Source organism: Amblyomma maculatum, chromosome 1, assembly GCF_055883805.1.
Source record: "Amblyomma maculatum isolate TAMU_Amacu chromosome 1, ASM5588380v1, whole genome shotgun sequence".
Taxonomy (NCBI): domain Eukaryota; kingdom Metazoa; phylum Arthropoda; class Arachnida; order Ixodida; family Ixodidae; genus Amblyomma; species Amblyomma maculatum.
In genome coordinates this window covers 304,630,245-304,651,039 of record NC_139344.1, presented here as the reverse complement: position 1 = coordinate 304,651,039, position 20,795 = coordinate 304,630,245, and the positions used below count along the sequence as shown (strand labels likewise).

General features: G+C 48.3%; 1 non-coding gene across 1 annotated transcript; it reads right to left on the bottom strand.

Annotated features, from left to right (window-relative positions):
• Positions 1-13,098: 13,098 nt before the first annotated feature.
• Positions 13,099-13,171, bottom strand: TRNAM-CAU (transfer RNA methionine (anticodon CAU)). The gene has a single exon. It is a non-coding gene; the product is annotated as a tRNA-Met (tRNA).
• Between the last annotated feature and the right edge of the window lie 7,624 nt (positions 13,172-20,795).

Below are 20,795 nucleotides of genomic sequence, written 5' to 3'. Positions count from 1 at the left end.
GCTCGCCAGCTCACCATTCTTGGCCACGTTGTCTCCAAAGAAGGTGTATCTCCAGATCCTGCCAAACTTTGTGCCGTAGCAGCCTTTCCCAAACCGACATCCATCAAAGATCTACGTAGCTTCCTCGGGCTGTGCTCTTACGTTCGCCGCTTTATTAGAAATTTTGCTTCAATTGCTGCTCCCTTGACAGACCTTCTGTCCGGCAGTTCCAAACTTTCGTCGTGGTCGCCAACGGGCGACGATGCCTTCAATACTTTACGCCTCATCCTCATGGCACCGCCTGTCCTACGTCACTTCGATCCCACAGCGCCTACTGAGGTCCACACAGACGCCAGTGGTATTGGTCTCGGCGCTGGTCTCGCTCAGCGCAAATCAGGTTATACTGAATACGTGGTCGCCTATGCTAGCCGAACACTCACGAAGGCTGAATCAAATTACTCTGTCACGGAAAAAGAGTGCTTAGCGATTATTTGGGCTCTTATTAAATTCCGCCCTTACCTCTATGGCCGCCCTTTTGACGTAGGGACGGACCAACATGCGTTTTGCTGGCTTTCCTCACTGAAAGACCCGTCCGGCAGACTGGCAAGATGGGCTCTTTGCCTTCAAGAATATGATGTCCACGTTGTTTACCGCTCCTGCCGCAAGCATCACGACGCCGATGCACTTTCATGCGGCCCCCTTACAGCTGAGGTCGCGAGCATTTCCTCTTCCGACAATTCCCCGCCATCGCTTCACATCAATGACATGCCGTCAGCGCAGCGGCAAGATCCTTGGATAAATTCTCTCCTAGATTTTATCTCCAATCCCACAGCTGCTTCTCCATCGCGTGCTCTCCGCCGCCATGCTTCCCACTTCACCATTCGTGATAACCTCCTCTACCGCCGCAACTATTGCGCAGATGGCCGCAAGTGGCTGCTAGTTATTCCCCGGCAGCTGCGTTTGCAAATCTGTGACTATTTCCACGCTGACCCACAATCCGGTCACGTGGGTGTCTTCAAGACATACACTCGTCTCCGGCTGCGTTACTACTGGCGGGGCATGTACACCTTCGTACTCAAGTACGTTCGCTCATGCCTCACCTGTCAACGTCGCCAGCCATCTCTTCAACGTTCCGCTGGAGAGTTGCTACCATTACCCAATCCACCACGCCATTTCGACCGCGTCGGCATTGATTTGTATGGGCCGCTTCCCTACACTGCAGCCGGCAACCGCTGGGCTATTGTAGCCGTTGATCATCTGACGAGGTATGCAAAAACCGCCGCACTTCCATCTGCCACAGCGTCAGAAGTAGCTTCCTTCACTTTGCACCGATTTGTTCTTCGCCACGGCGCACCTCGAGAGCTGCTCAGCGACAGAGGACGCGTTTTCTTGAGTGACGTTGTGAAAGCCTTGCTCATCAAGTGCAACATTATTCATAGAACAACCTCCGCCTATCATCCCCAGACTAATGGCCTCACTGAGCGTTTCAATCGTACCCTTGGCGACATGCTCTCTATGTACCTCTCTTCCAACCTCTCAAATTGGGATCTCGTCCTTCCGTATGTCTCTTATACGCTTACAATACCGCAACGAAATCTACTACTGGCTTCTCTCCTTTTTTTCTCCTCTACGGCCGTCACCCCTCCGCTACAATTGACACCATACTCCCGTATCAGCCAGACATATCAGAGTATACTCCTGCGTCTCAAGCAGCCCAACATGCGGAAGACTGTCGACAAATTTCTCGCGCATTCACGGATAACACCCAATACCGCCATAAATCCAAAAATGACAACCAACACTCGTCACCGGACTTCTTGTCTGGCACTCTTGTGCGGCTGTGGATACCTTCCAATGCTCCTGGACTGTCTTCAAAATTTCTTGCTAAATACCATGGCCCATACCGAGTTCTGGAGCGCACCTCTCCGGTTAATTATGTGGTGGAACCTCTTACGCCGTCTCATGATCTACGCCGGCGCGGACGCGAGATTGTTCACGTCTAGCGCCTTAAACCCTATTACGACCCTGCCGTCTTGCTCACGCCATGAGTCGCCAGGATGTCTCCTCTTCGTCCCGCGGGTAATTGGGAAGAGGAAGAAGTACACGAGGAACATTCTAGGCAGTGGAATCGTGATCGCTGCGCGTGTTGGACCTGACAGTGTTCACTGTTGCTGTGATCGCCGCTGCTCTGCCCAGTCCCGCTGATTGAGTCCTGCTGATCTGATCAATAAACCCCACTCTTACACATGTTATATAGAAATGAAAATAGTGAATTTACTCCATCTGGCCACAACAACTTGCACACGGAGAGGAAGATGAACTGAAAACTTTATACATGAATGTACGTATTTACAACAGGTGAAACAATTACCATGATCTATGCCGAAGAGGCAAGAGATCAAAATCTAGCTCAGAACGAGTTCTCCAGGCCGCGGGGCCCAGTGTCATTAACTTCGGGACTCCGCCCACATTTCTCATCCCCTAAAAACAAACAACTCGCACATGACTGGCTAACAAACATTTTGGCATGTCTTTCCACTTCATAAGGTTCTTCACCCTCTCCCTAAACAAACAATGCAAAAGAGACAACAAATTCGTTTCACAACAAACGGAATTTAGAGAATGGACCTCGAAATGATTGGCTCACTAGGTCACATGCCATGCCCCAAGCCTTCACAGTGTTATACACTCTCTCTCCCCTAGGAAAGAAAAAGAAAATAAATTAAAACACATCAAAACGGAGTCCCACGTGCGCAACCATTGCCCAAAGCTTGCACCCTTGGCGGCTCCTTTTACAGGGCAATTATCGGTGTCCGAGTCAGCACCATTGTGGACCACATCAGAAGAGCCAAACCACGTACTCCCGCTCCGCATCATACCATCACTGTTACACACTTGCCCTGCTTCAACGCCGCCATCTCTCACCATTGTTGGCATCCAGGGTTGGAGTCCTCAACGGGACCCACTCAGCGTGCCTGCACTGAATAATTGTCACTTTTATGGGCTCCCCGACAAGGAAGAGGGCCTTACACCCTTCAGCCTGACAGTGTTTTTTCTTTGAACGATAAGCAGTTCTTCCAAAAGAGGTGCTGGTTTCAAAGCTGTGCTGCCTCCGGGTGATGGGTCCAGTCAGTGTACTAAGCGGTCGTCGGTGTATACTGTTCGTAAAGCTCCTGAAATAAAAATGAGCCCCCTATATGACGCAGCAACGAGAACAAACTGCCTGTCCCCGCGTCTTCGGGTGCGGCCACAAAGTCCTCGGAAGAAGGGACTTCTTTCCCTCTCTGCCTACGTTTCCGTTAAGCACTGTAGCTCTCCCAGCCTCCTGCCCGAGGGCAAGTGGGAGACGGCGCAGCTGGGCATTGAACTAGTGACCCAAAAAGAGTAGACTGTAATAATGGCGCCTAGCATACCCACCGATCCCTTACAGAAATCAATAAAGGAATGAAAGCAACACATCAGATAACGCTACAATGTTTCTAAGTTCAAAGTCGACAACTCCAATTCATATAAATATATGTACATCTCTGCACATTAACTAGACAGAAACAGTGCAGAGTAAACTAATAATTCAGTGTCTGGCAACACTATTAAAAGGGAATAAAGGCTACGGGGGGCTACGATTATTAGTACCATTTTGCCTTTAAACTACAATAACATACTTGTTGCAAGCTTAAAATCAAAGATTCACACCTGTCCCACCCACAGCAATGGAACACACATCTGACTCAAGTCTGCAGAGAAAGAGCAAGCTAGACTATTACAGACGCACCCTTGGTTGTTTTTCTGACATTTCTGAGGGTGAAGAATCTGACTTGTCAGTAGCATGTATATGAATAAGAATCCTATGACAGTAAATGCATCAGAATTTCTGGAGTGGCTTTTCTTTGCTGACCACATATGAGGTAAGCTAAAATTTATCCAACTTGGCCTAGCTTTATTCTATGAATAACAAAGCTATAGCAGGTACACAGTCGTCCACTCTTAGGCTGAACATGCGAGTGCGTGGCATGCACTTTTCGAGATGCCACTGCATCCATCGCAGCCGCACACCGTAGCGAAGAGGCAGACAGCGTGAAGTAGCAGCCTCTAGTCCCTCTACCGCCACTGGGGTCCCAAACTAGGGACCCCTCGTTTTTGTTAGGACAAGCCCCCTCAGGGTCAGCTAGTGCGTAACCTCCTGTATTTGTATCTGATGGAAATGTTTTCCACCACCACCCACAATACGCAGCTGCGCATCATAGCAGATGTGAAGCAAAAACTCCTGGTCCTTCTACGCATAAGCCACTTTGCCTTGATGCATGCCTGCGCACCATAATAAAGAGGCAGACGACATGAAGCAGCAGCTCATGGTACCTTTACACATGAGCCATTGTACTTCGATGCGCGGGTGCACACCATAGCAAATATACAGACTACGTCACACAGCAGCTCCTGGTCCCTCTATGCAGAAGCCATTTTGCCTCAATACGCACCTGCGTAACTGAGCGAAGAGGCAGACGTGAAGCTGCTGCTCCTGGGCCCCCATGTACAAGCCACGTAGCATCAATGCACGGCTGTGCATTGTAGTAAAGAGGCGAAGGACGTTAGGCAGCAGCTCCTGGTCCCTCTACACATCAGCCATTTTGCCTGGATGCGCATCTGCACATCGTAACAAACAACCAGATGTGACAAAAAAGCTCCTGGTTTCTCTACACATAAACCACTTTGCCTCAATGCACGTCTGCACACCGGAGCAAAGAGGCAGATGACGTGAAGCTGGAGCGGCTGGTCCCTCTACGCACAAGCCACTTAGCCTTGATGCATGGCTGTGACGGATGCATTGCTATTTTACAAACTGTTGCCACACATTCCCATTCAAGCTAAGAGTGAACGATTGTGCAAACGTAAAATACTAGCTATTTACTTCAAGGGACAATGACAAAAAGTAACTTGGTGGACAATGTAAAAAGGATTTGCTGCATAAAGTTGCGCGCAGGTGGTCAGGGACTACGAGAAGAAACTCAGCGCCATCTGTTCGCATACTGTCACGTGGTGGTGACAAGGTCGATGACGCAAATGCAGAGTCAGTGATTGCACTGAAGAAACTCTTTATTGGGCTGACTTGCGCCCGCAAAAGAACTAAGCAACTCGGCGGCGGCGATAGCAACAAACGTGCTCGTCGATTGTCGAGCAAAGAAGGCCCATCGCAATCGTCAACGCTCAATTTAATGGCTGCTCAGAACAATCTCGATAACGTCGCACACTACAAGTAGCACAACCTGGAACATTGTAGAAACATACGCGAGTGATCGGAATCTTCGAGGCAGATCTCGGCGCATCGTTCGTGACAAAGAAAATAATAACGCGTAGTATCACGACAATGAGCATGAACAAACACGGGATACAGAATTAATAAGTGCGCGAGAATAACAATGACAAGGCCGCACGCCAGCGGCTGTCGAAAGGAACAAATAAAGACTTAAACAGTTCGCGGCAATATTCCGCTGATATAAAGGGCCGTTGTGGAGCACAAACAAAGCAAGGGTCGCATCTGGGTGATCAGTGCTGAAGCGGTTGATAATTCTGCAAAGCTTGGGATCTAAGCGCATCTCCGATGAAAGGTCAGAGGTGGACAACACACAAGTGTCATCGTAACACTCGCTTTACGGCGGCGGATCTACCGGGTTGCGGAACAGGCAATCGGCATCAGTGTGTAGTCGGCCGGACTTGTGGACGACAGAAAAAGTGTATTCCTGAAGACGTAGCGCCCAACGCCCGAGACGACCAGTAGGTGCCTTCAGCGTAGAAAACCAACATAAAGTGTGGTGGTCGGGGATGAGGGAGAACGGGCGGCCAAACAAGTAAGGGCGAAAATTTGTAATGGCCCACACGTGGGCTAAACACTCACGTTCTGTGATCGAATAATTCCGCTCAGCCGTTGAAAGGGCGAAAATTGGTAATGGCCCATACGTGGGCTAAACACCCACGTTCTATGATCGAATAATTCTGCTCAGCCGTTGAAGGGTGGCGACTGGCATAAGTAATGACGCGAGTGCGGCCCGTCTGCTGTTGGGCGAGAATGGCACCAATGCTGTGGCCACTGGCATCGGTGCGTACCTCCGTTGGTGCTGAGGGGTTGAAGTGTGCCAGGACGGGTGGATTGGTGAGGGCTGCAATGAACGCAGAGAAGGCTTGAGATTGTTCTTGGCCCCAGCAGAATGGAACGTCGTTGTTCAGAAGAATGGTGAATGGATGAGCGGTCTCCGTAAAGTTGGGGACTAACCGCCAAAAATACGAGCGAAGGCCACGAAAACTACGAACGTCAAATGTACAGCGGGGTGTAAGAAATGCACTTAGAGTACGAATTTTGTCGGGGTCGGGTTGAATGCCGCGGGCGTCGAGCAAGTGTCCGAGTACCGTGAGTTCACGTCCCAGCCGAAGCTACACTAGCTGAAGGCCAGCTCTTCAGAAAACTCCAAGAATGGCATCAAGGTGGTGAAAATGGCTCTCGAAAGTAGAAGAAAAGATAATGACGTCATCGAGATAGCTTAAGAACGTCGTCGTCCATTTGAAACCGCGTAGAAGAGAGTCCATCATACGCTCGAATGTAGCGGGCGCATTACACAGGCCAAAAGGCATCACCTTGAATTGGTACAGGTCATCGGGAGTGACGAAGGCGGTCTTCTCTCGGTCCCGTTCGTCGACCGCGATCTGGCAATAACCGGAACGAACATCAACCGAAGAGAAATATCTGGCACCGTGCAAGCAGTCGAAAGCATCATATATCCTAGGGAGTGGGTACACGTCCTTCTCTGTAACTTTGTTGAGGTGTCGGTAATCAAGGCAGAACCTCCAGGTATTGTCCTTCTTTTTAACATGCACGACAGGTGACGCCCTGGGGCGGCTCGAGGGCTCTATAATGTTTCTCGCCAACATCTTGTCCTCTTCATCTAGTATGATGCGACGTTCCGAAATGGCGACTCGGTAGTGTCTTCTGTGAATAGGGCTGATGTCTATGGTATCGATGCGATGAGTAACGAGGGACGTGTGTCCCAAGGGTCGGTTACCAAAATAGCAAATGTAACTGCACGAAGTCAAAAGGCTCGTAAATGCTTGAGCACGTTCAGGACACAAGTCAGGAGCAACCATTCCTGACATGCGGGCCTCCGTAGGCGTGTCGTGTCGGCACTCCAGCAGTAGGGTCAGACAGTGGGGTCAGTTCGGCGAGAGAAATATTCTCAGGAAGAACTTGCACAAAAACGCTGAAGTTCAGTACAAGGCTCCGTTCTGGCCCCTGTCCTCTTTCTTCTTTTTATCAATGACCTGCATAATAGTACTAACGTAACAGTAAGAATGTTTGCAGACGACTGCATCATTTACAAAGAAATAACCTGCCATGCAGACCAAGCAATTCTAAATAGTGCCCTTGAAAGCATAGCACAATGGTGTGAAACATGGCAGATGACGATTAATGTAGAAAAAACGGTTTGCATGACAGTAACAAATAAGAGAGCGGCAATAAATCTCCCTTATTATCTACAAGGACAGATGTTAAGGAAAGTAGAAGAATATAAATATTTAGGAGTAATAATTTCCTCGGATCTTAAATGGAACAAGCAGGTAGCCTATATTACTAACAAAGCTCTGGCAGCTCTCTACTCGATTAAACGATCGCTTAAATCCGCATCAGTCGACACTAAGCTCTTAGCATATACTTCACTTGTTCGCTCCATAATGGACTATGGAATAATATGTTGGCTCCCCTTCCGCAAACTATACATAGAAAGATTAGAGGGCGTACAACGAAAAGCGGTCAGATTTATTTTTAACAAATATCGCCGTCATGATTCCCCTACACAGCTCTTAAGACAAGCCGACCTTCCCACTATACATAACCGAGCCAGACTACTGCGCCTCAAGTTTCTTTTCCTTCTGCTTAATGGCGACATGAAAATCGATACGAGTAAGTACTTAATAAAGTCAAACACGCGCACTACCAGAACAAAACACCAACAGCACTTAACCGAGTACAGATTTCACAACGATATATTCAGGTACTCTTTCTTCCCACAAGCAATCCGTGAGTGGAATAGTCTGCCTTGCGATGCTGTCAACTGCGCATCACTCAAAGATTTCATCGCCAACATATCACGCTTTATTTTGCAATAACGACTACGATGCTGGTACGCTAACTCTTGCACTCTTTTTTCCTTGCTGACGATGACATCCCGACTTTCTTATCTGACTCTCGCTTATTATATTTTTTTAACCATGTTGCTCAATATGCTACTTTTTGTTTTACCTTTTGTATAATGCATATTGCCTTGTTGGACTACGATCGCCTTTGTGTTGGCACTTACTTGACCTGTGGTATTCTAGTGTATGTGATGTCCCACTCCTGCGACGGCCTCAAAGGTGAGGCCAGCAGTATGTTCAAATAAATAAATAAAATAAATATAAGTGTGGTCCTTCGCTACGTGCACGATATTGTGAGAGAGAGCTATGCTACGCTGCATTAAAACTTTGTTAAAACTCACGTCGGTTAAGGGAAAAACAACGTAGTCGCCATCAGGAATGGAAGGAAAAGGCGACATGAGCACATACACAGCGGCTTCAGGTGGCAGGCGAGTAAAGGCAGTGGAGCAAAGATGGAGCTTTGATGTTTCATGTGCGTGTTTGTCCGGACAGAGCAGCAGGTCTAGATGAAGCAGTCCCGAAGAGCAGTCAATGAGAGCGGTGTGTGCCGTTAAAAAGTCGAGGCCTAATATAAAGTCTTAAAAGCAACTGGTGAGGACTGTAAATAACAGGGATGTGTCGGCCGGCAATGTTAATTAGTGCAGTACACATACCAATCACAGTAGCAGTGTTGCCATCCGCAACACGAATGGTAGATGAGGTGGCGGGTGTGAGGACATTCCTGGGGCGTCGGCGGAGCGAGGAACTGATGACAGAAATATGGGCGCCAGGGTCAATAAGTGCAGCAATTGGGACTCCATCCACAAGAATATCAATGAGGTTACGTCTAGGTGCAGGGATCACTACCGAGTTGGCAGTCCGGGTCGGTATTGCAGCGTCACTCCCGGCCACTGTATTCGCTAGTTTATTGAGTAGGTGCCGGTGTATGATGGGGAGGATCTGCGACGAGGTGCCAGTGAACGGGATCAACGAGCCTGGTGAAAGGGATATCGGCTGAAGCGACGAGCAGTTGGGCCGTTTTCAGTGTAAGGCTCATCTGGTTGAAGAAGACAGTGTCCAGGTCCATCATAAGCATGGCGGGGCTCCTCTGGTTGGGCAGGAAAGCGTCGAGATTACCGACGGTCAGCGTTGTAATCGGAGCGAGGGGCGGGGAAGTTACGGCTACGGCAATAGCTCGAAGTGTGACCGGCTCGTCATCAAATGAAACAAATTGGCCTGTTATCTGAGGTACGCCAATCTGCAGGAGTGTGGCCAAGATAGCGACATGGGGAGGCTGGGCTGGTGGTTGCAGCAGCCACTAAAGGAACACTGTGCGATGGTGGCGAGGGCTGTACAGGGCTGGAGGAGAGGCTGGCATTTGCAAGTTCCTGGCGGACAACGGCCACGGTTTGGGGCAGCGGAGACGGGAGTGGTGCAGCAATTAGGGCCTCAAGTTCTCTCCGGACGATCCGAGCCACGGTTATGGGGTCAGGAGGGCTGGTGAAAGGGGGCATCGCAGGGTGATGTTGTCGCCGTGTTCGGAAGGTGCTGAAAGCGATGTACGAGACGACTTTGTTTAACATTCTCGAATTTTTGGTAGACTTGAAGCACCGAGTCGACGGTAGAGCAATCCGTGCAGAATAGGATGTTGAACGCATCATCCGCGATACCGTTGAGGATATGCCCTACGTTGTCACTTTCCGGAATGGAGCTGGTGACCTTATGGCACAACGCAAGCATGTCCTGAATGAATGGATGGTAGGACTCCGTGGGAGATTGGGCACGAGAAGATTCCGTTTTTGCTGCCAGGGCCTGCCCAATGGTCTTCCCGAGCAAGTCCTGAAGCTTTCGCTTGCAGATGTCCAAAGTAACAAGCTCTTGATCGTGATTTTGGAACCATGTTCGAGCTGTTCCCGCCAAATAGAAGATGATTTTAGGAAACATGATGGTTGCGTCCCAGTGGTTGTTCCTGCTGCAGCGCTCTTACTGATCTAGCCAATCGTCAACGTCTGGGTTGTCGTCGCCATTAAAGATGGGGGGGGGGGTGGCGAATTTTTGTCAATTCTTCTGGCTGAGGCGATGTTCCCGCGGTTGTAGGGGCTGCCGCGAGGTTTATCGTGGCTGTTTTTGACGTCATTGTGATCCCAGATAGGTGGCGGCAGCTGCGCAAATTCAGCTTTTGGTCGCGTAAATGGGCTAACTGGTGCACACGGGGATTTTGATTCACCTCCACCAAGATGATACATGGCAGAAGGTTAGTTCAGGAAAACACAACAGCTGATGACAGGCTTAAGTGTTCTGGCAAACATAAACCGTTGCTTCAGCTTCGTTGTCTCTCCTTCTGCTGTCCATCGTTGTCTTCTTCAAGCGCATATACGTAAATATGTCATCAGGGTTTGCATGCATAGTAATTCATATTGTACACAGAAGTTTTTCAAAACTGAAAAGTTCTGGAGCCCTAAGCAGTCATATTTTTAGGAACTGTAATCCTACATTAACACTAAGCATTCAACTGAAGTTATTCATTTACCGTAATCAGATTTTCGCTGCTAAATAACTCTTTTGTATGCAAGATGCATATTATTTGTACATTTATTTTATCAAGCCTACGTCATAAGATGCTGCATCGCCTTGCAGGCCTAGAGACCTATGGCAAAAAGCTTATAAAAAAGAATGTGTGGGACATAGGCCTTCGATATGTTACTCAATCGTATAGAGCACCTACATTTCAAATATGTGATTGGATAAGTCTTGAGAAGCTGAGGTTGGATCTTATGATGACATATGCGTGTTTTAGTGTAGGTCTCATTTCTGATACTTACGGTGTCAATCTCGTCAACAAACTGTTCCAGAAATAGCACTGAATCCTAGAGATGATTCTGCTTCCTGCAGGCTGTCCAGTTTACTGCCTGAGCCATGCGCTTCCCCTGGCCCCTCCACCTCATCATTTGATCCATCGGCCCTTCACTGCAAACCACCATGCTTCCCACAGTCCACAGTGCCTTTTCCATCCATAGTGGACGCTACCCTGGAAAGCACCCCATGCCCATCCCAGCCTCCTATTCCTGCAACACGTCTGGCCTACAAGGCTACAGTGCCTTAATCCTGCTACCCGTGCCCAACCCCATCCATCTAGACCAAATGCACACTGTGCCCAATCACCTCTCCCTGCATTTCCTGACAATGTGATGCTATAATGTCCTGCTCCCGATCCCACCTACCTAACCCCCTCCAACTCGACCCTGTACCCCATGCCTCCTCTTCTTGCACAGCATTTCTGGCCCATTTATGTCCTTGTGTCACCTTGTTGCATGTACATGTATTTGAGCTCTCAATAAAATGTTTTTGGCAAATGTTTTATCTAACTCGTTTAATTACATGGTTTTTATGGCTCCTTAGGCAGAAGATGACATGCAAGGTGGTATTGCGAAATGACTGCATTAGAAAGCCACAATGGTCAAACTGGTAGTTATTCAAAACCAATGGCGGCAGTAAGTAAAGGGCAAAGTGAAATAACTGCATGGCTAAAGGTGGTAGTGTCAATGCCGTGTGTACCAATGCATACTCGTTGAATGCCAATAAATACCAATATGTGATACTAGCGGCACGGCCGGTTTATCGTCTATGTTGGCTGTCCCAAGAACAGTCCAATCGTGGCAAATACGGGGATCCATATTATAAAAGTCATTCGCAAAAACCTGCTCTACGCCAATATTAGTGCCAATTTTTTCCGTTGTTGAGCTGTGGTTGGCGCGATATTGGTGTGCTGTCTGGGGTGCTTCTCCATGCCCTGTCCTCGTCCAGCTATGGGCTGCTGAAAGTGATGGAAAACCAACTAGCCTGACAGCTTGTCCTCGGTGTATCATGCACCAACCAGCCCCACAATCTGTTATTCATCAGTAAACCTTTCATACCGAGTAATTATGAAAAAGGCCATGTTTTGCTGCATAAAGGCATCTGATGGTATGCTGCATGCGTGTGTCACATTAGCTGCTCTTTCACCCTTTATTCCTTGGCCATGTGCTGTGGAGGGGATGACCTGTACTATCGACAGTATATTACCTGTTTTAGCAGGAGATTATAGTTTAGTTTGCACTGCAGTACAGTTATTTCGTCTCACATAATGAGCACTTCATATTTTCTGCAATATGCCGTCAGAGAAATGTTCAGTTATAGTACAGTGTACTTGTACCTACTGCCAAGGCACTGAGTCACAGGTAACTTGCAACTGTGTGGCAAGAAATGGACTGAATCTGTCACTTTTTGTTGGGCTCTCAGAGTGGTCATATCTATAGCGTCTGCGATGCATAATGCAAAGATTTGTTAAACTAAGGTATGCGTTCGCGGTGTGTTTAGAAAACAAATATATTGTAATTCAGCCTTGCTGCAGCAGTGCAGGGGTTAGGGCGCTCGACTGCCATACCTAAGTACACAGTAGCCATCTCCACTGCATGCAGCTTCATCTGGAGCTAGTACCATCTTCAAGACTGAAAGGAGGCCTTATTATGCCATAAATAAAATTATTTGTATCTCCTTTTCAGTCACTAGTTTCATCGCGGTATGCATCTGGCATGGTTGGGTGTGTCCGAATTTGAGCATTACATGGGATTTTATACAAGCCTGTGGTCCCAGCCTTTATTAGGCTGCAGTCAGCATGCCTTCATTCTTTTACATACGCATAGTGGCATGTATGCCAAATAAGAGCAGAATGTTGGGTGTATATATATATATATATATATATATATATATATATATATATATATATATATATATATATATATATATATATATATATATATATATATATGAAGGAAAGAAGCCAACAGTCGGCGAGGCCAAGGAAAGCGTTGGGGATGGTACTTTAAGTCTTTTTTTAATGTTTACTTGGATAATTACAGAGATTAGTAGTGTAATCTGTTTAGGGGAACGATAATTAAACACAAAGTAGAAGAAAAAACAACGTGCCGATGGTGGGAACCGAACCCACGACCTCCGAATAATGCGTCCGGTGCTCTTCCAACTGAGCTACATCGGCCGCTGTCCCCCCTGCTACTTTCTTGGGTATTTATGTTGTCTGTACACGAACCTTGAGAGTGTTCACCAGCGCCACCCTCAGCCAAGGCGGCGGACGTGGAACGTCCTTTGTTACCGCCAGCGTCCGCCGCCTTGGCTGAGGGTGGCGCTGGTGAACACTCTCAAGGTTCGTGTACAGACAACATAAATACCCAAGAAAGTAGCAGGGGGGACAGCGGCCGATGTAGCTCAGTTGGAAGAGCACCGGACGCGTTATTCGGAGGTCATGGGTTCGGTTCCCACCATCGGCACGTTGTTTTTTCTTCTACTTTGTGTTTAATTATCTTTCCCTTAAACAGATTACACTACTAATCTCTGTAATTATCCAAGTAAACATTAAAAAAAAGACTTAAAGTACCATCCCCAACGCTTTCCTTGGCCTCGCCGACTGTTGGCTTCTTTCCTTCATGTATTATAACGAGCACCCTCATTTGCCTTTAATATATATATATATATATATATATATATATATATATATATATATATATATATATATATATATGTATATATATAATAAAGAAGCGAACAGTCCGAAGTTCTAGGCAAACTTTTTTTTTAGTTTACACTGTTGACATTTACAGGAATGTTGTCTTTATGGTGATTATTGGAACAAAGAGCATTAAATGCAAAGCGGAAGGAAAACCAACGCGCCGATGGTGGGAGTCGAACCCACGACCTCCGAATGTCGCATTCATTGCTGCTTCCAACTAAGCTACATCGACGGCTGTCCTCCCTTCCGCTTGCTTGGGTATATATATTCAGTAACCGGTTTAAACATGTGAGCGTGCACCAGCGCCATCCTCATCCCTAGCGGCGGATGTGAAACATCCTGTTATAGCGCGAGCGTCACGTAGCACGTGATCATTAGGTAGGGCGGAAGCTGGGCTAAAGCCATCTTACGCTACCTTTGCGACCTCCAGACTGCCAGAACCGAGACCCTCGCAAGCTATTAAGCAGACAATTGAAAGGCAAATTAGGGGCTCGTTAATAAAGCATTTAAAGGAGCGAACAGTCCGGAGTGCAAGGCAAACTTTTTTTTTTAGTTTACACTGTTGACATTTACAGGAATGTTGTCTTTATGATGATTATTGGAATAAAGAGCATTAAATGCAAAGCGGAAGGAAAAACAACGCGCCGATGGTGGGAGTCGAACCCACGACCTCCGAATGTCGCGTTCGGTGCTCTTCCAACTAAGCTACATCGACTTTTTTTTTCTTGATTGCCGTGAAACACAAAAACAAAAATACACATGATAAAGCACGTCAACTACACTTGAGCTAACGCTTACGCGGCTAAAATCTTTTCAAGTGCACCAACTCATCAAACAGACAATGCCATTGTGGTGGATCCTGCTGCATCCTGAACGTTTCATGTATATACACCGCACTTTCAATGAAGTTTTCATGCGCAGATTGTGTATCTATATCTGCGTGACGCACCTGCATTCGTGTTTTCCACAATCTATGGAGACCAAGAAGCATATATAAATCATAAGGTGCATCATCGTTCTGCATGCCGTAGAGAGTTAAGGGAAGTTCCTTTTTATTTGTCCTTTGGAGGATGTCCCATAGAAAGACAGCATCCCAACACTGTAAGAAAACGTGCTCAATTGTTTCCGGGTTTTTGCACAACAGGCAATTCGTTGTCCATCAGACAAAGATACCTTTATCATTCAGCCAGGCTTTAACAGGGAGCGTATTAGAGTGAAGTTTGAAGAGAAACGTTTTAGCAGACGGTCTTACGGGCATCTTGACTCTTTTCAAAACGTCCTGCCCTGGGCCTCCACAGTGTAATGCCCGGTAAAAAGGCACGGGCAGCATCACGTCAATGAGATCTTTATATATTTATTTTCTGGAAACATGGTAAAGGTAATCAAAAGAAAACCGCACTTGCAGCAACTTGCAAGAAAAAGCAACCTCGCGCAGGTAGCCAGTCACAGTAACAGGCGTGTTTTCACAAGACACAATTCATTCAGGCAGCAGCCTCTGCAATCGCACTTGCATCACAGTTCTTAGAAAGGTATCTTTTTGATCACGGAGGAATATAAATCGCAAAACCACTTGACGCAAGAACAAATGTACAAGGCCAAGCCCGCCGCTTTTAACAGAAATAAACAAATTCGTCCGGGCGGTTTTTTTCCATGTGGATGCCCAAATAAAAACAGCAAAAACGCGGTGCGACCGCGCGGAAGTTTCCTTTTTACCTCTTTGTGATACCGTCTTGTGTGATGTCCCTACCCAGTCTGTAAAACTCCTCGTCGCCAATGACACAGACATTCCTCCATTTTCTGCTCCCTCGTTCCACTCTCCTGTGAAAGCGTTACTACTTCGACTGTCTTCTTCACACCTTCCGACACCGCTTCACGCCATCCCTGCCTCCTGCTCCCATTTGCTGTTCTGAAGTTCGAAGATGGCCTTAGTGCAATGTACGTCTCAAATCCATTTTCGTGCCCGTCCGTCCTGCTACGTGGCGAGTGTCTCGGTCGTATTGAAGAACTTGATCCTGCGCTTGTAAATACTCTTCCTGCCACACCTACTTCATTAGACGTTAATGTCCTCAGCTCTTTCGATATAGCGACCGCTTCGACACTACCCGATGTTCTTCAACAAGCTATTGACGCAGATCTTCCACCCACACAAAGCGATCAACTCGCCGCTCTTCAATAGAACTTCACTTCTGCCTTCGACATTCCTCACACCGCGCTGGGTCGCACGTTTGTCGTTACGCACAAAATCGACACTGGTACAAACGCACCTTTACGACAGCGTCCCTATCGCGTGTCGGCCTCTGAGCACCAAGTCATTGCTGATAACGTGGACGACATGCTTCGCCGGGGCGTCATACAGCCATCTAATAGTCCATGGGCTTCTCCGGTTGTTTTGGTCACTAAGATGGTTCCATCCGGTTTTGCGTCGATTACCGTAGGCTAAAGAAAATCACACGCAAAGATGTCTACCCTCTGCCGCGAATAGACGACGCCTTGGACTGTTTACATTGAGCCGAGTATTTCGCCTCTTTGGATTTGCGCTCCGGCTACTGGCAGGTACCGATGGCTGATGATGACCGCTCGAAAACTGCCTTTATAACACCGGATGGATTATACGAGTTCAACGTTATGCCCTTTGGCCTTTGCAATGCCCCAGCTACTTTCGAGCGCCTGATGGACACTGTTCTTCGTGGACTCAAGTGGCAGACCTGTCTTTGTTATCTAGACGACATCGTAGTTTTCTCCACCGACTTTTCTTCTCACCTTCTCCGCCTAAAGCATGTCCTCACGTGTCTCGCCGACGCTGGGCTTCAGTTGAATTTGAAGAAGTGCCACTTTGCCGCTCGAAAACTCACAATTTTAGGCCACGTAGTCTCCAAGGACGGCATTCTTCCCGACCCGACAAAACTTCGCGCAGTTGCAGAGTTCCCGAAGCCAACCTCTCTGAAGCAGTTTCGGAGCTTTATCGGCCTCTGCTCCTACTTTCGACGCTTCATCTTGAACTTCGCCTCTATCATTGCTCCTCTGACCCGGCTCCTTGCCGGCAGCTCCGACCTTTCCGCCTGGACTCCAGCCTGCGATAAAGCCTTCGACACTTTACGCCGCCTTTTGGTTTCGCCTCCCATTCTACGACACTTTGATCCGACTGCGCCTACGGAGACCTACACTGATGCCAGCGGTATCGGGCTTGGTGCCGTCCTTAGACAACGTAAGCCTGGTTACAGCGAGTATGTTGTGGCATACGCCAGCCGAACATTGACGAAAGCAGAGTCCAATTATTCAGTCACAGAAAGGGAATGTTTGGCCATTATTTGGGCCATCGGAAAATTTCGTCCCTATGTGTATGGCCGACCGTTTTATGTTGTAACCGATCCCCACGCTTTGTGCTGGCTGGCCTCTCTGAAAGACCCATCCGGTCGCCTTGCTCGCTGGGCTCTCCGCCTCCAGGAGTATGACATCCATGTCATTTATCGATCAGGTCTGAAGCATACGGACGCGGATGCTCTTTCCCGCTCGCCGTTGCCAAGTGATACCTCGTCTCACCACGTCTGTGCTTACGAGTTGTCCACTCTTGCCACTATCGACATGGCTACCGAGCAGCGGAATGACCCCTGGATCAATGCCCTTTTGGATTTTCTCTCGAGTCCTACTCCCGGTCATTCATCCAAAGCACTCGTCCGGCAAGCCCACCACTTCTCCATTCGTGACGGTCTTCTCTATCGCCGCAATTGTTTGCTTGATAGACGGAAGTGGCTTCTAGTCATCCCGCGTCATCTCCGTGCCGACATTTGTGCTGCGTACCATGGTGACCCACAATGTGCTCACGGTGGCGTATTGAAAACCTACACGCGCCTACGTCTGCGATTTTACTGGCGTGGAATGTACCGCTTTGTACGACATTTCGTGCTCTCTTGCGAATCTTGTCAATGCCGAAAAACTCCTCAGAAGTCCCCTGTTTCGTTGCAGTCGTTACCCTGTCCTGCTCGTCCGTTTGACCGCGTTGGCATAGATCTCTATGGCCCTCTTCCTACTACTTCCGCTTGAAACCGGTGGATTATCGTGGCAGTAGACCATCTTACTCGTTACACCGAAACATCACCGTAACCCTCTGCTGCTGCAAGAGACATTTCTTTGTTCCTTCTCAACAACTTGATTCTTCGCCACGTTACTCCGAAGGAACTGCTCAGTGACCGTGGACGCGTTTTCTTGTCCGACGCTCTTGAGACCCTACTGAAAGAATGCCGCATCATTCACCGCACCGCTACTTCTTAACACCCTCAGACGAATGGCCTGACCGAACGCTTCAACCGTACTCTGAGTGACATGCTGGTCATGTACGTCAACGACGCTCATTCCAACTGGGACCAGGTTCTTCCCTTCGTAACCTACGCGTACAACACTGCCATACAGACAACCACTGGATTCTCTCCCTTCTTCCTTTTATACGGGCGCGAGCCAACCTGCACAATGGACGCGCTTTTTGTCTACCGCCCTGATGTTTCTGAATCGGCGCCACTCTCGGATGCCGCCCAGTACGCAGAAGAATGCCGTCAGCTCGCTCGTTCACTTACAAAGCAAAACCAGTGGCAACAAAAACACCATCTTGACACTGGCGAGGCGCCTTCATATGCACCTAACTCCCTGGTCTGGCTCTGGGTTCCTACCACAACCACCGGCCTTTCAAAGAAGCTTCTTGCTCGGTATCGCGGTCCGTACCGAGTCCTTAAAAAAACATCTCCTGTCAACTACGTAGTTGAGCCTGTTACGCCCTCTGAGGACTTCGTCGCCGTGGACGCGAAACAGTTCATGTGAACCGAATCAAGCCCTACTACGATCCGTCTGTTCTTTTGGCTCCATAAGTCGCCAGGATGGCTCCTTTTCTACCCGGGGGGGAAATGTAGTGTGGTAATTTTCGTCTTCATAGCCACTGCCATGCATCGCGTGCTGACACACTCGAGGACGAAGAAGTTGGTCGCTGCCAGGCTGATCCGCCACGCCTGACGCTCCGCAGCGAGTTCCTCCTGAGCGGCTGGATCCATCTGGGTTTACCGAATAAACACACCCCTACAATATATATGTATATACTGCTACGAAGATGACGAAGCGGGCAGTGGCGCGGGGTGGAGCGCTCGCGCCAGGCCCGCTGGCCATTAAAGCATATTGCATCGTCATGTCATCACGTCGTTCTGTTTCTGTTGTGTCGCCGTGTTCCATCGCCTCCCATGCCACCACGTAACATTTATTTGGAGGTGCGGTTCATCCCAGTCCTCGCCTTGCGCCGTCGAAGCCAACCTTACGCCGGATCCGTCTGCCGAAAGCCCGTGGAGATCGCCGGCCAGCTCTGCCCCAGCCCTTTTTGCTGAGACTCGTCCAGCCGTTTTCCCCAGCCTCGTCCCCAGCGCTGACCACAACACACGACGACCAGGAAGAGCCCAAAGCCGACCCTACCGACCCTACCGACCCCACGACGAAGCGACCTCACGACCACTCGAGTGAAGACAGCACCCTCGCCCAAGCCGTTCGGCGTGTCCATGAGCCTTGGCCTTCGGCAAACGGTGAAGATTGGACTTGATGCTCCGGTGCAAGCATTATTCCCATCTTCGCATTCATTGTCGTGTCCAGCGTTTCATGTCCCAATCCTGTGTCTGTGTTCATCGTCACGTAATGCATTGGATTTCTAGCAATCGATCGGGACGATCGCTCGGTGGCCCCGGGTAATGCTACGAAGATGAAGCGGGCAGTGGCGCGGGGCGGAGCGCTCGCGCCAGGCCCGCTGGCAATTAAAGCATATTTCATGTCATGTCATCACGTCGTTCTGTTTCTGTTGTGTCGCCGTGTTCCATCGTCTGTCATGCCACCACGTAACAATATATATATATATATATATATATATATATATAATAAAGCAAGCTTACAGCCTGCCTCAAGGCTATAATTAAGCACACCGCTTGAAGGCTTGGGGAAAGTAGTTTGCGCACGCATCTTCCTCCGTCATGCAGGCACGACCTGATTCTATACTGTCCTTGAAGGGAGCGATTGGGTGGATTAAGCTCAGGGCTGGTTATAGGGCTTGCAAGGGGGCAAAAACAGTGTACGTGATCGCTCTGCGCGAATAAAAAATAATTTCACACATTAACACAAACAATGGAACGCGTAGGTGCCGAGTATACAATGGTATCCCAAATAAAGAGAGCACTGGCATTTTTTAGATCATGCTGCCAATCAGGAAACCATTTTTATCGTATAAAAACCTACCGAAAAAGAGTAGCAATGTAATCAAGAGTCGGGGGATTAACTGCAAATAATGATTGATGACCTAGACAGGAAAAGTAGAAAGGTAGGCTGGAAAATCAATATGCAGAGGACTAAGGTAATGCTCAACAGCCTCGGGAAGGAGCAGAAGTTTACATTAGGTAGCGAGGTACTGGAAGTAGTAGGCGAATATTTCTACTTAGGACAGGTAGTAACCGCAGATCCGGACCATGAAAAGGAAATAACAAGAAGAAACAGATTGGGATGGAGCGCATTTAGCAAGCACTCACAGGTTATGACTTGCAGCTTACCGGTATCGCTCAAGAGGAAAGTATACAACAGTTGCATCTTACCTGTACTCACCTATGGGGCTGAAACGTGGGGGCTAACCAAGAGGGTTTTACTTATGTTCAGGGCAACCCAGAGGGCTATGAAACGAAAATTGGTAGGGGTAACATTAAGAGATAGGAAGCGTGCAGAGTGGGTCAGAGAAATAACTCAAGTTACCGACATTTTAGCGGAAATAAAGAAGAAATGGACACTGGCAGTACATGTAGTGCGAAGACCAGATAACCGATGGTCGCTTAGGGTAACAAACTGGATTCCAAGCGAAGGAAAGCGTAGCAGGGGGCGGCAGAAAGGTGGGCGGATGAGGTTAAGTTCGCAAGGGTTAAGTGGATGCAATTAGCACAGAACCGGGTTAATTGGAGAAATATGGGAGATGCCTTCGCCCTGCAGTGGGTATAGTCAGGCTGATGATGATAAAACCGGGTTGAATTGCGTTAGCAATACCTCCATTTTTTTAGTCCGTGTCCGTGACCGTGGTCCCCTGGCAGGAGCTGCTAAC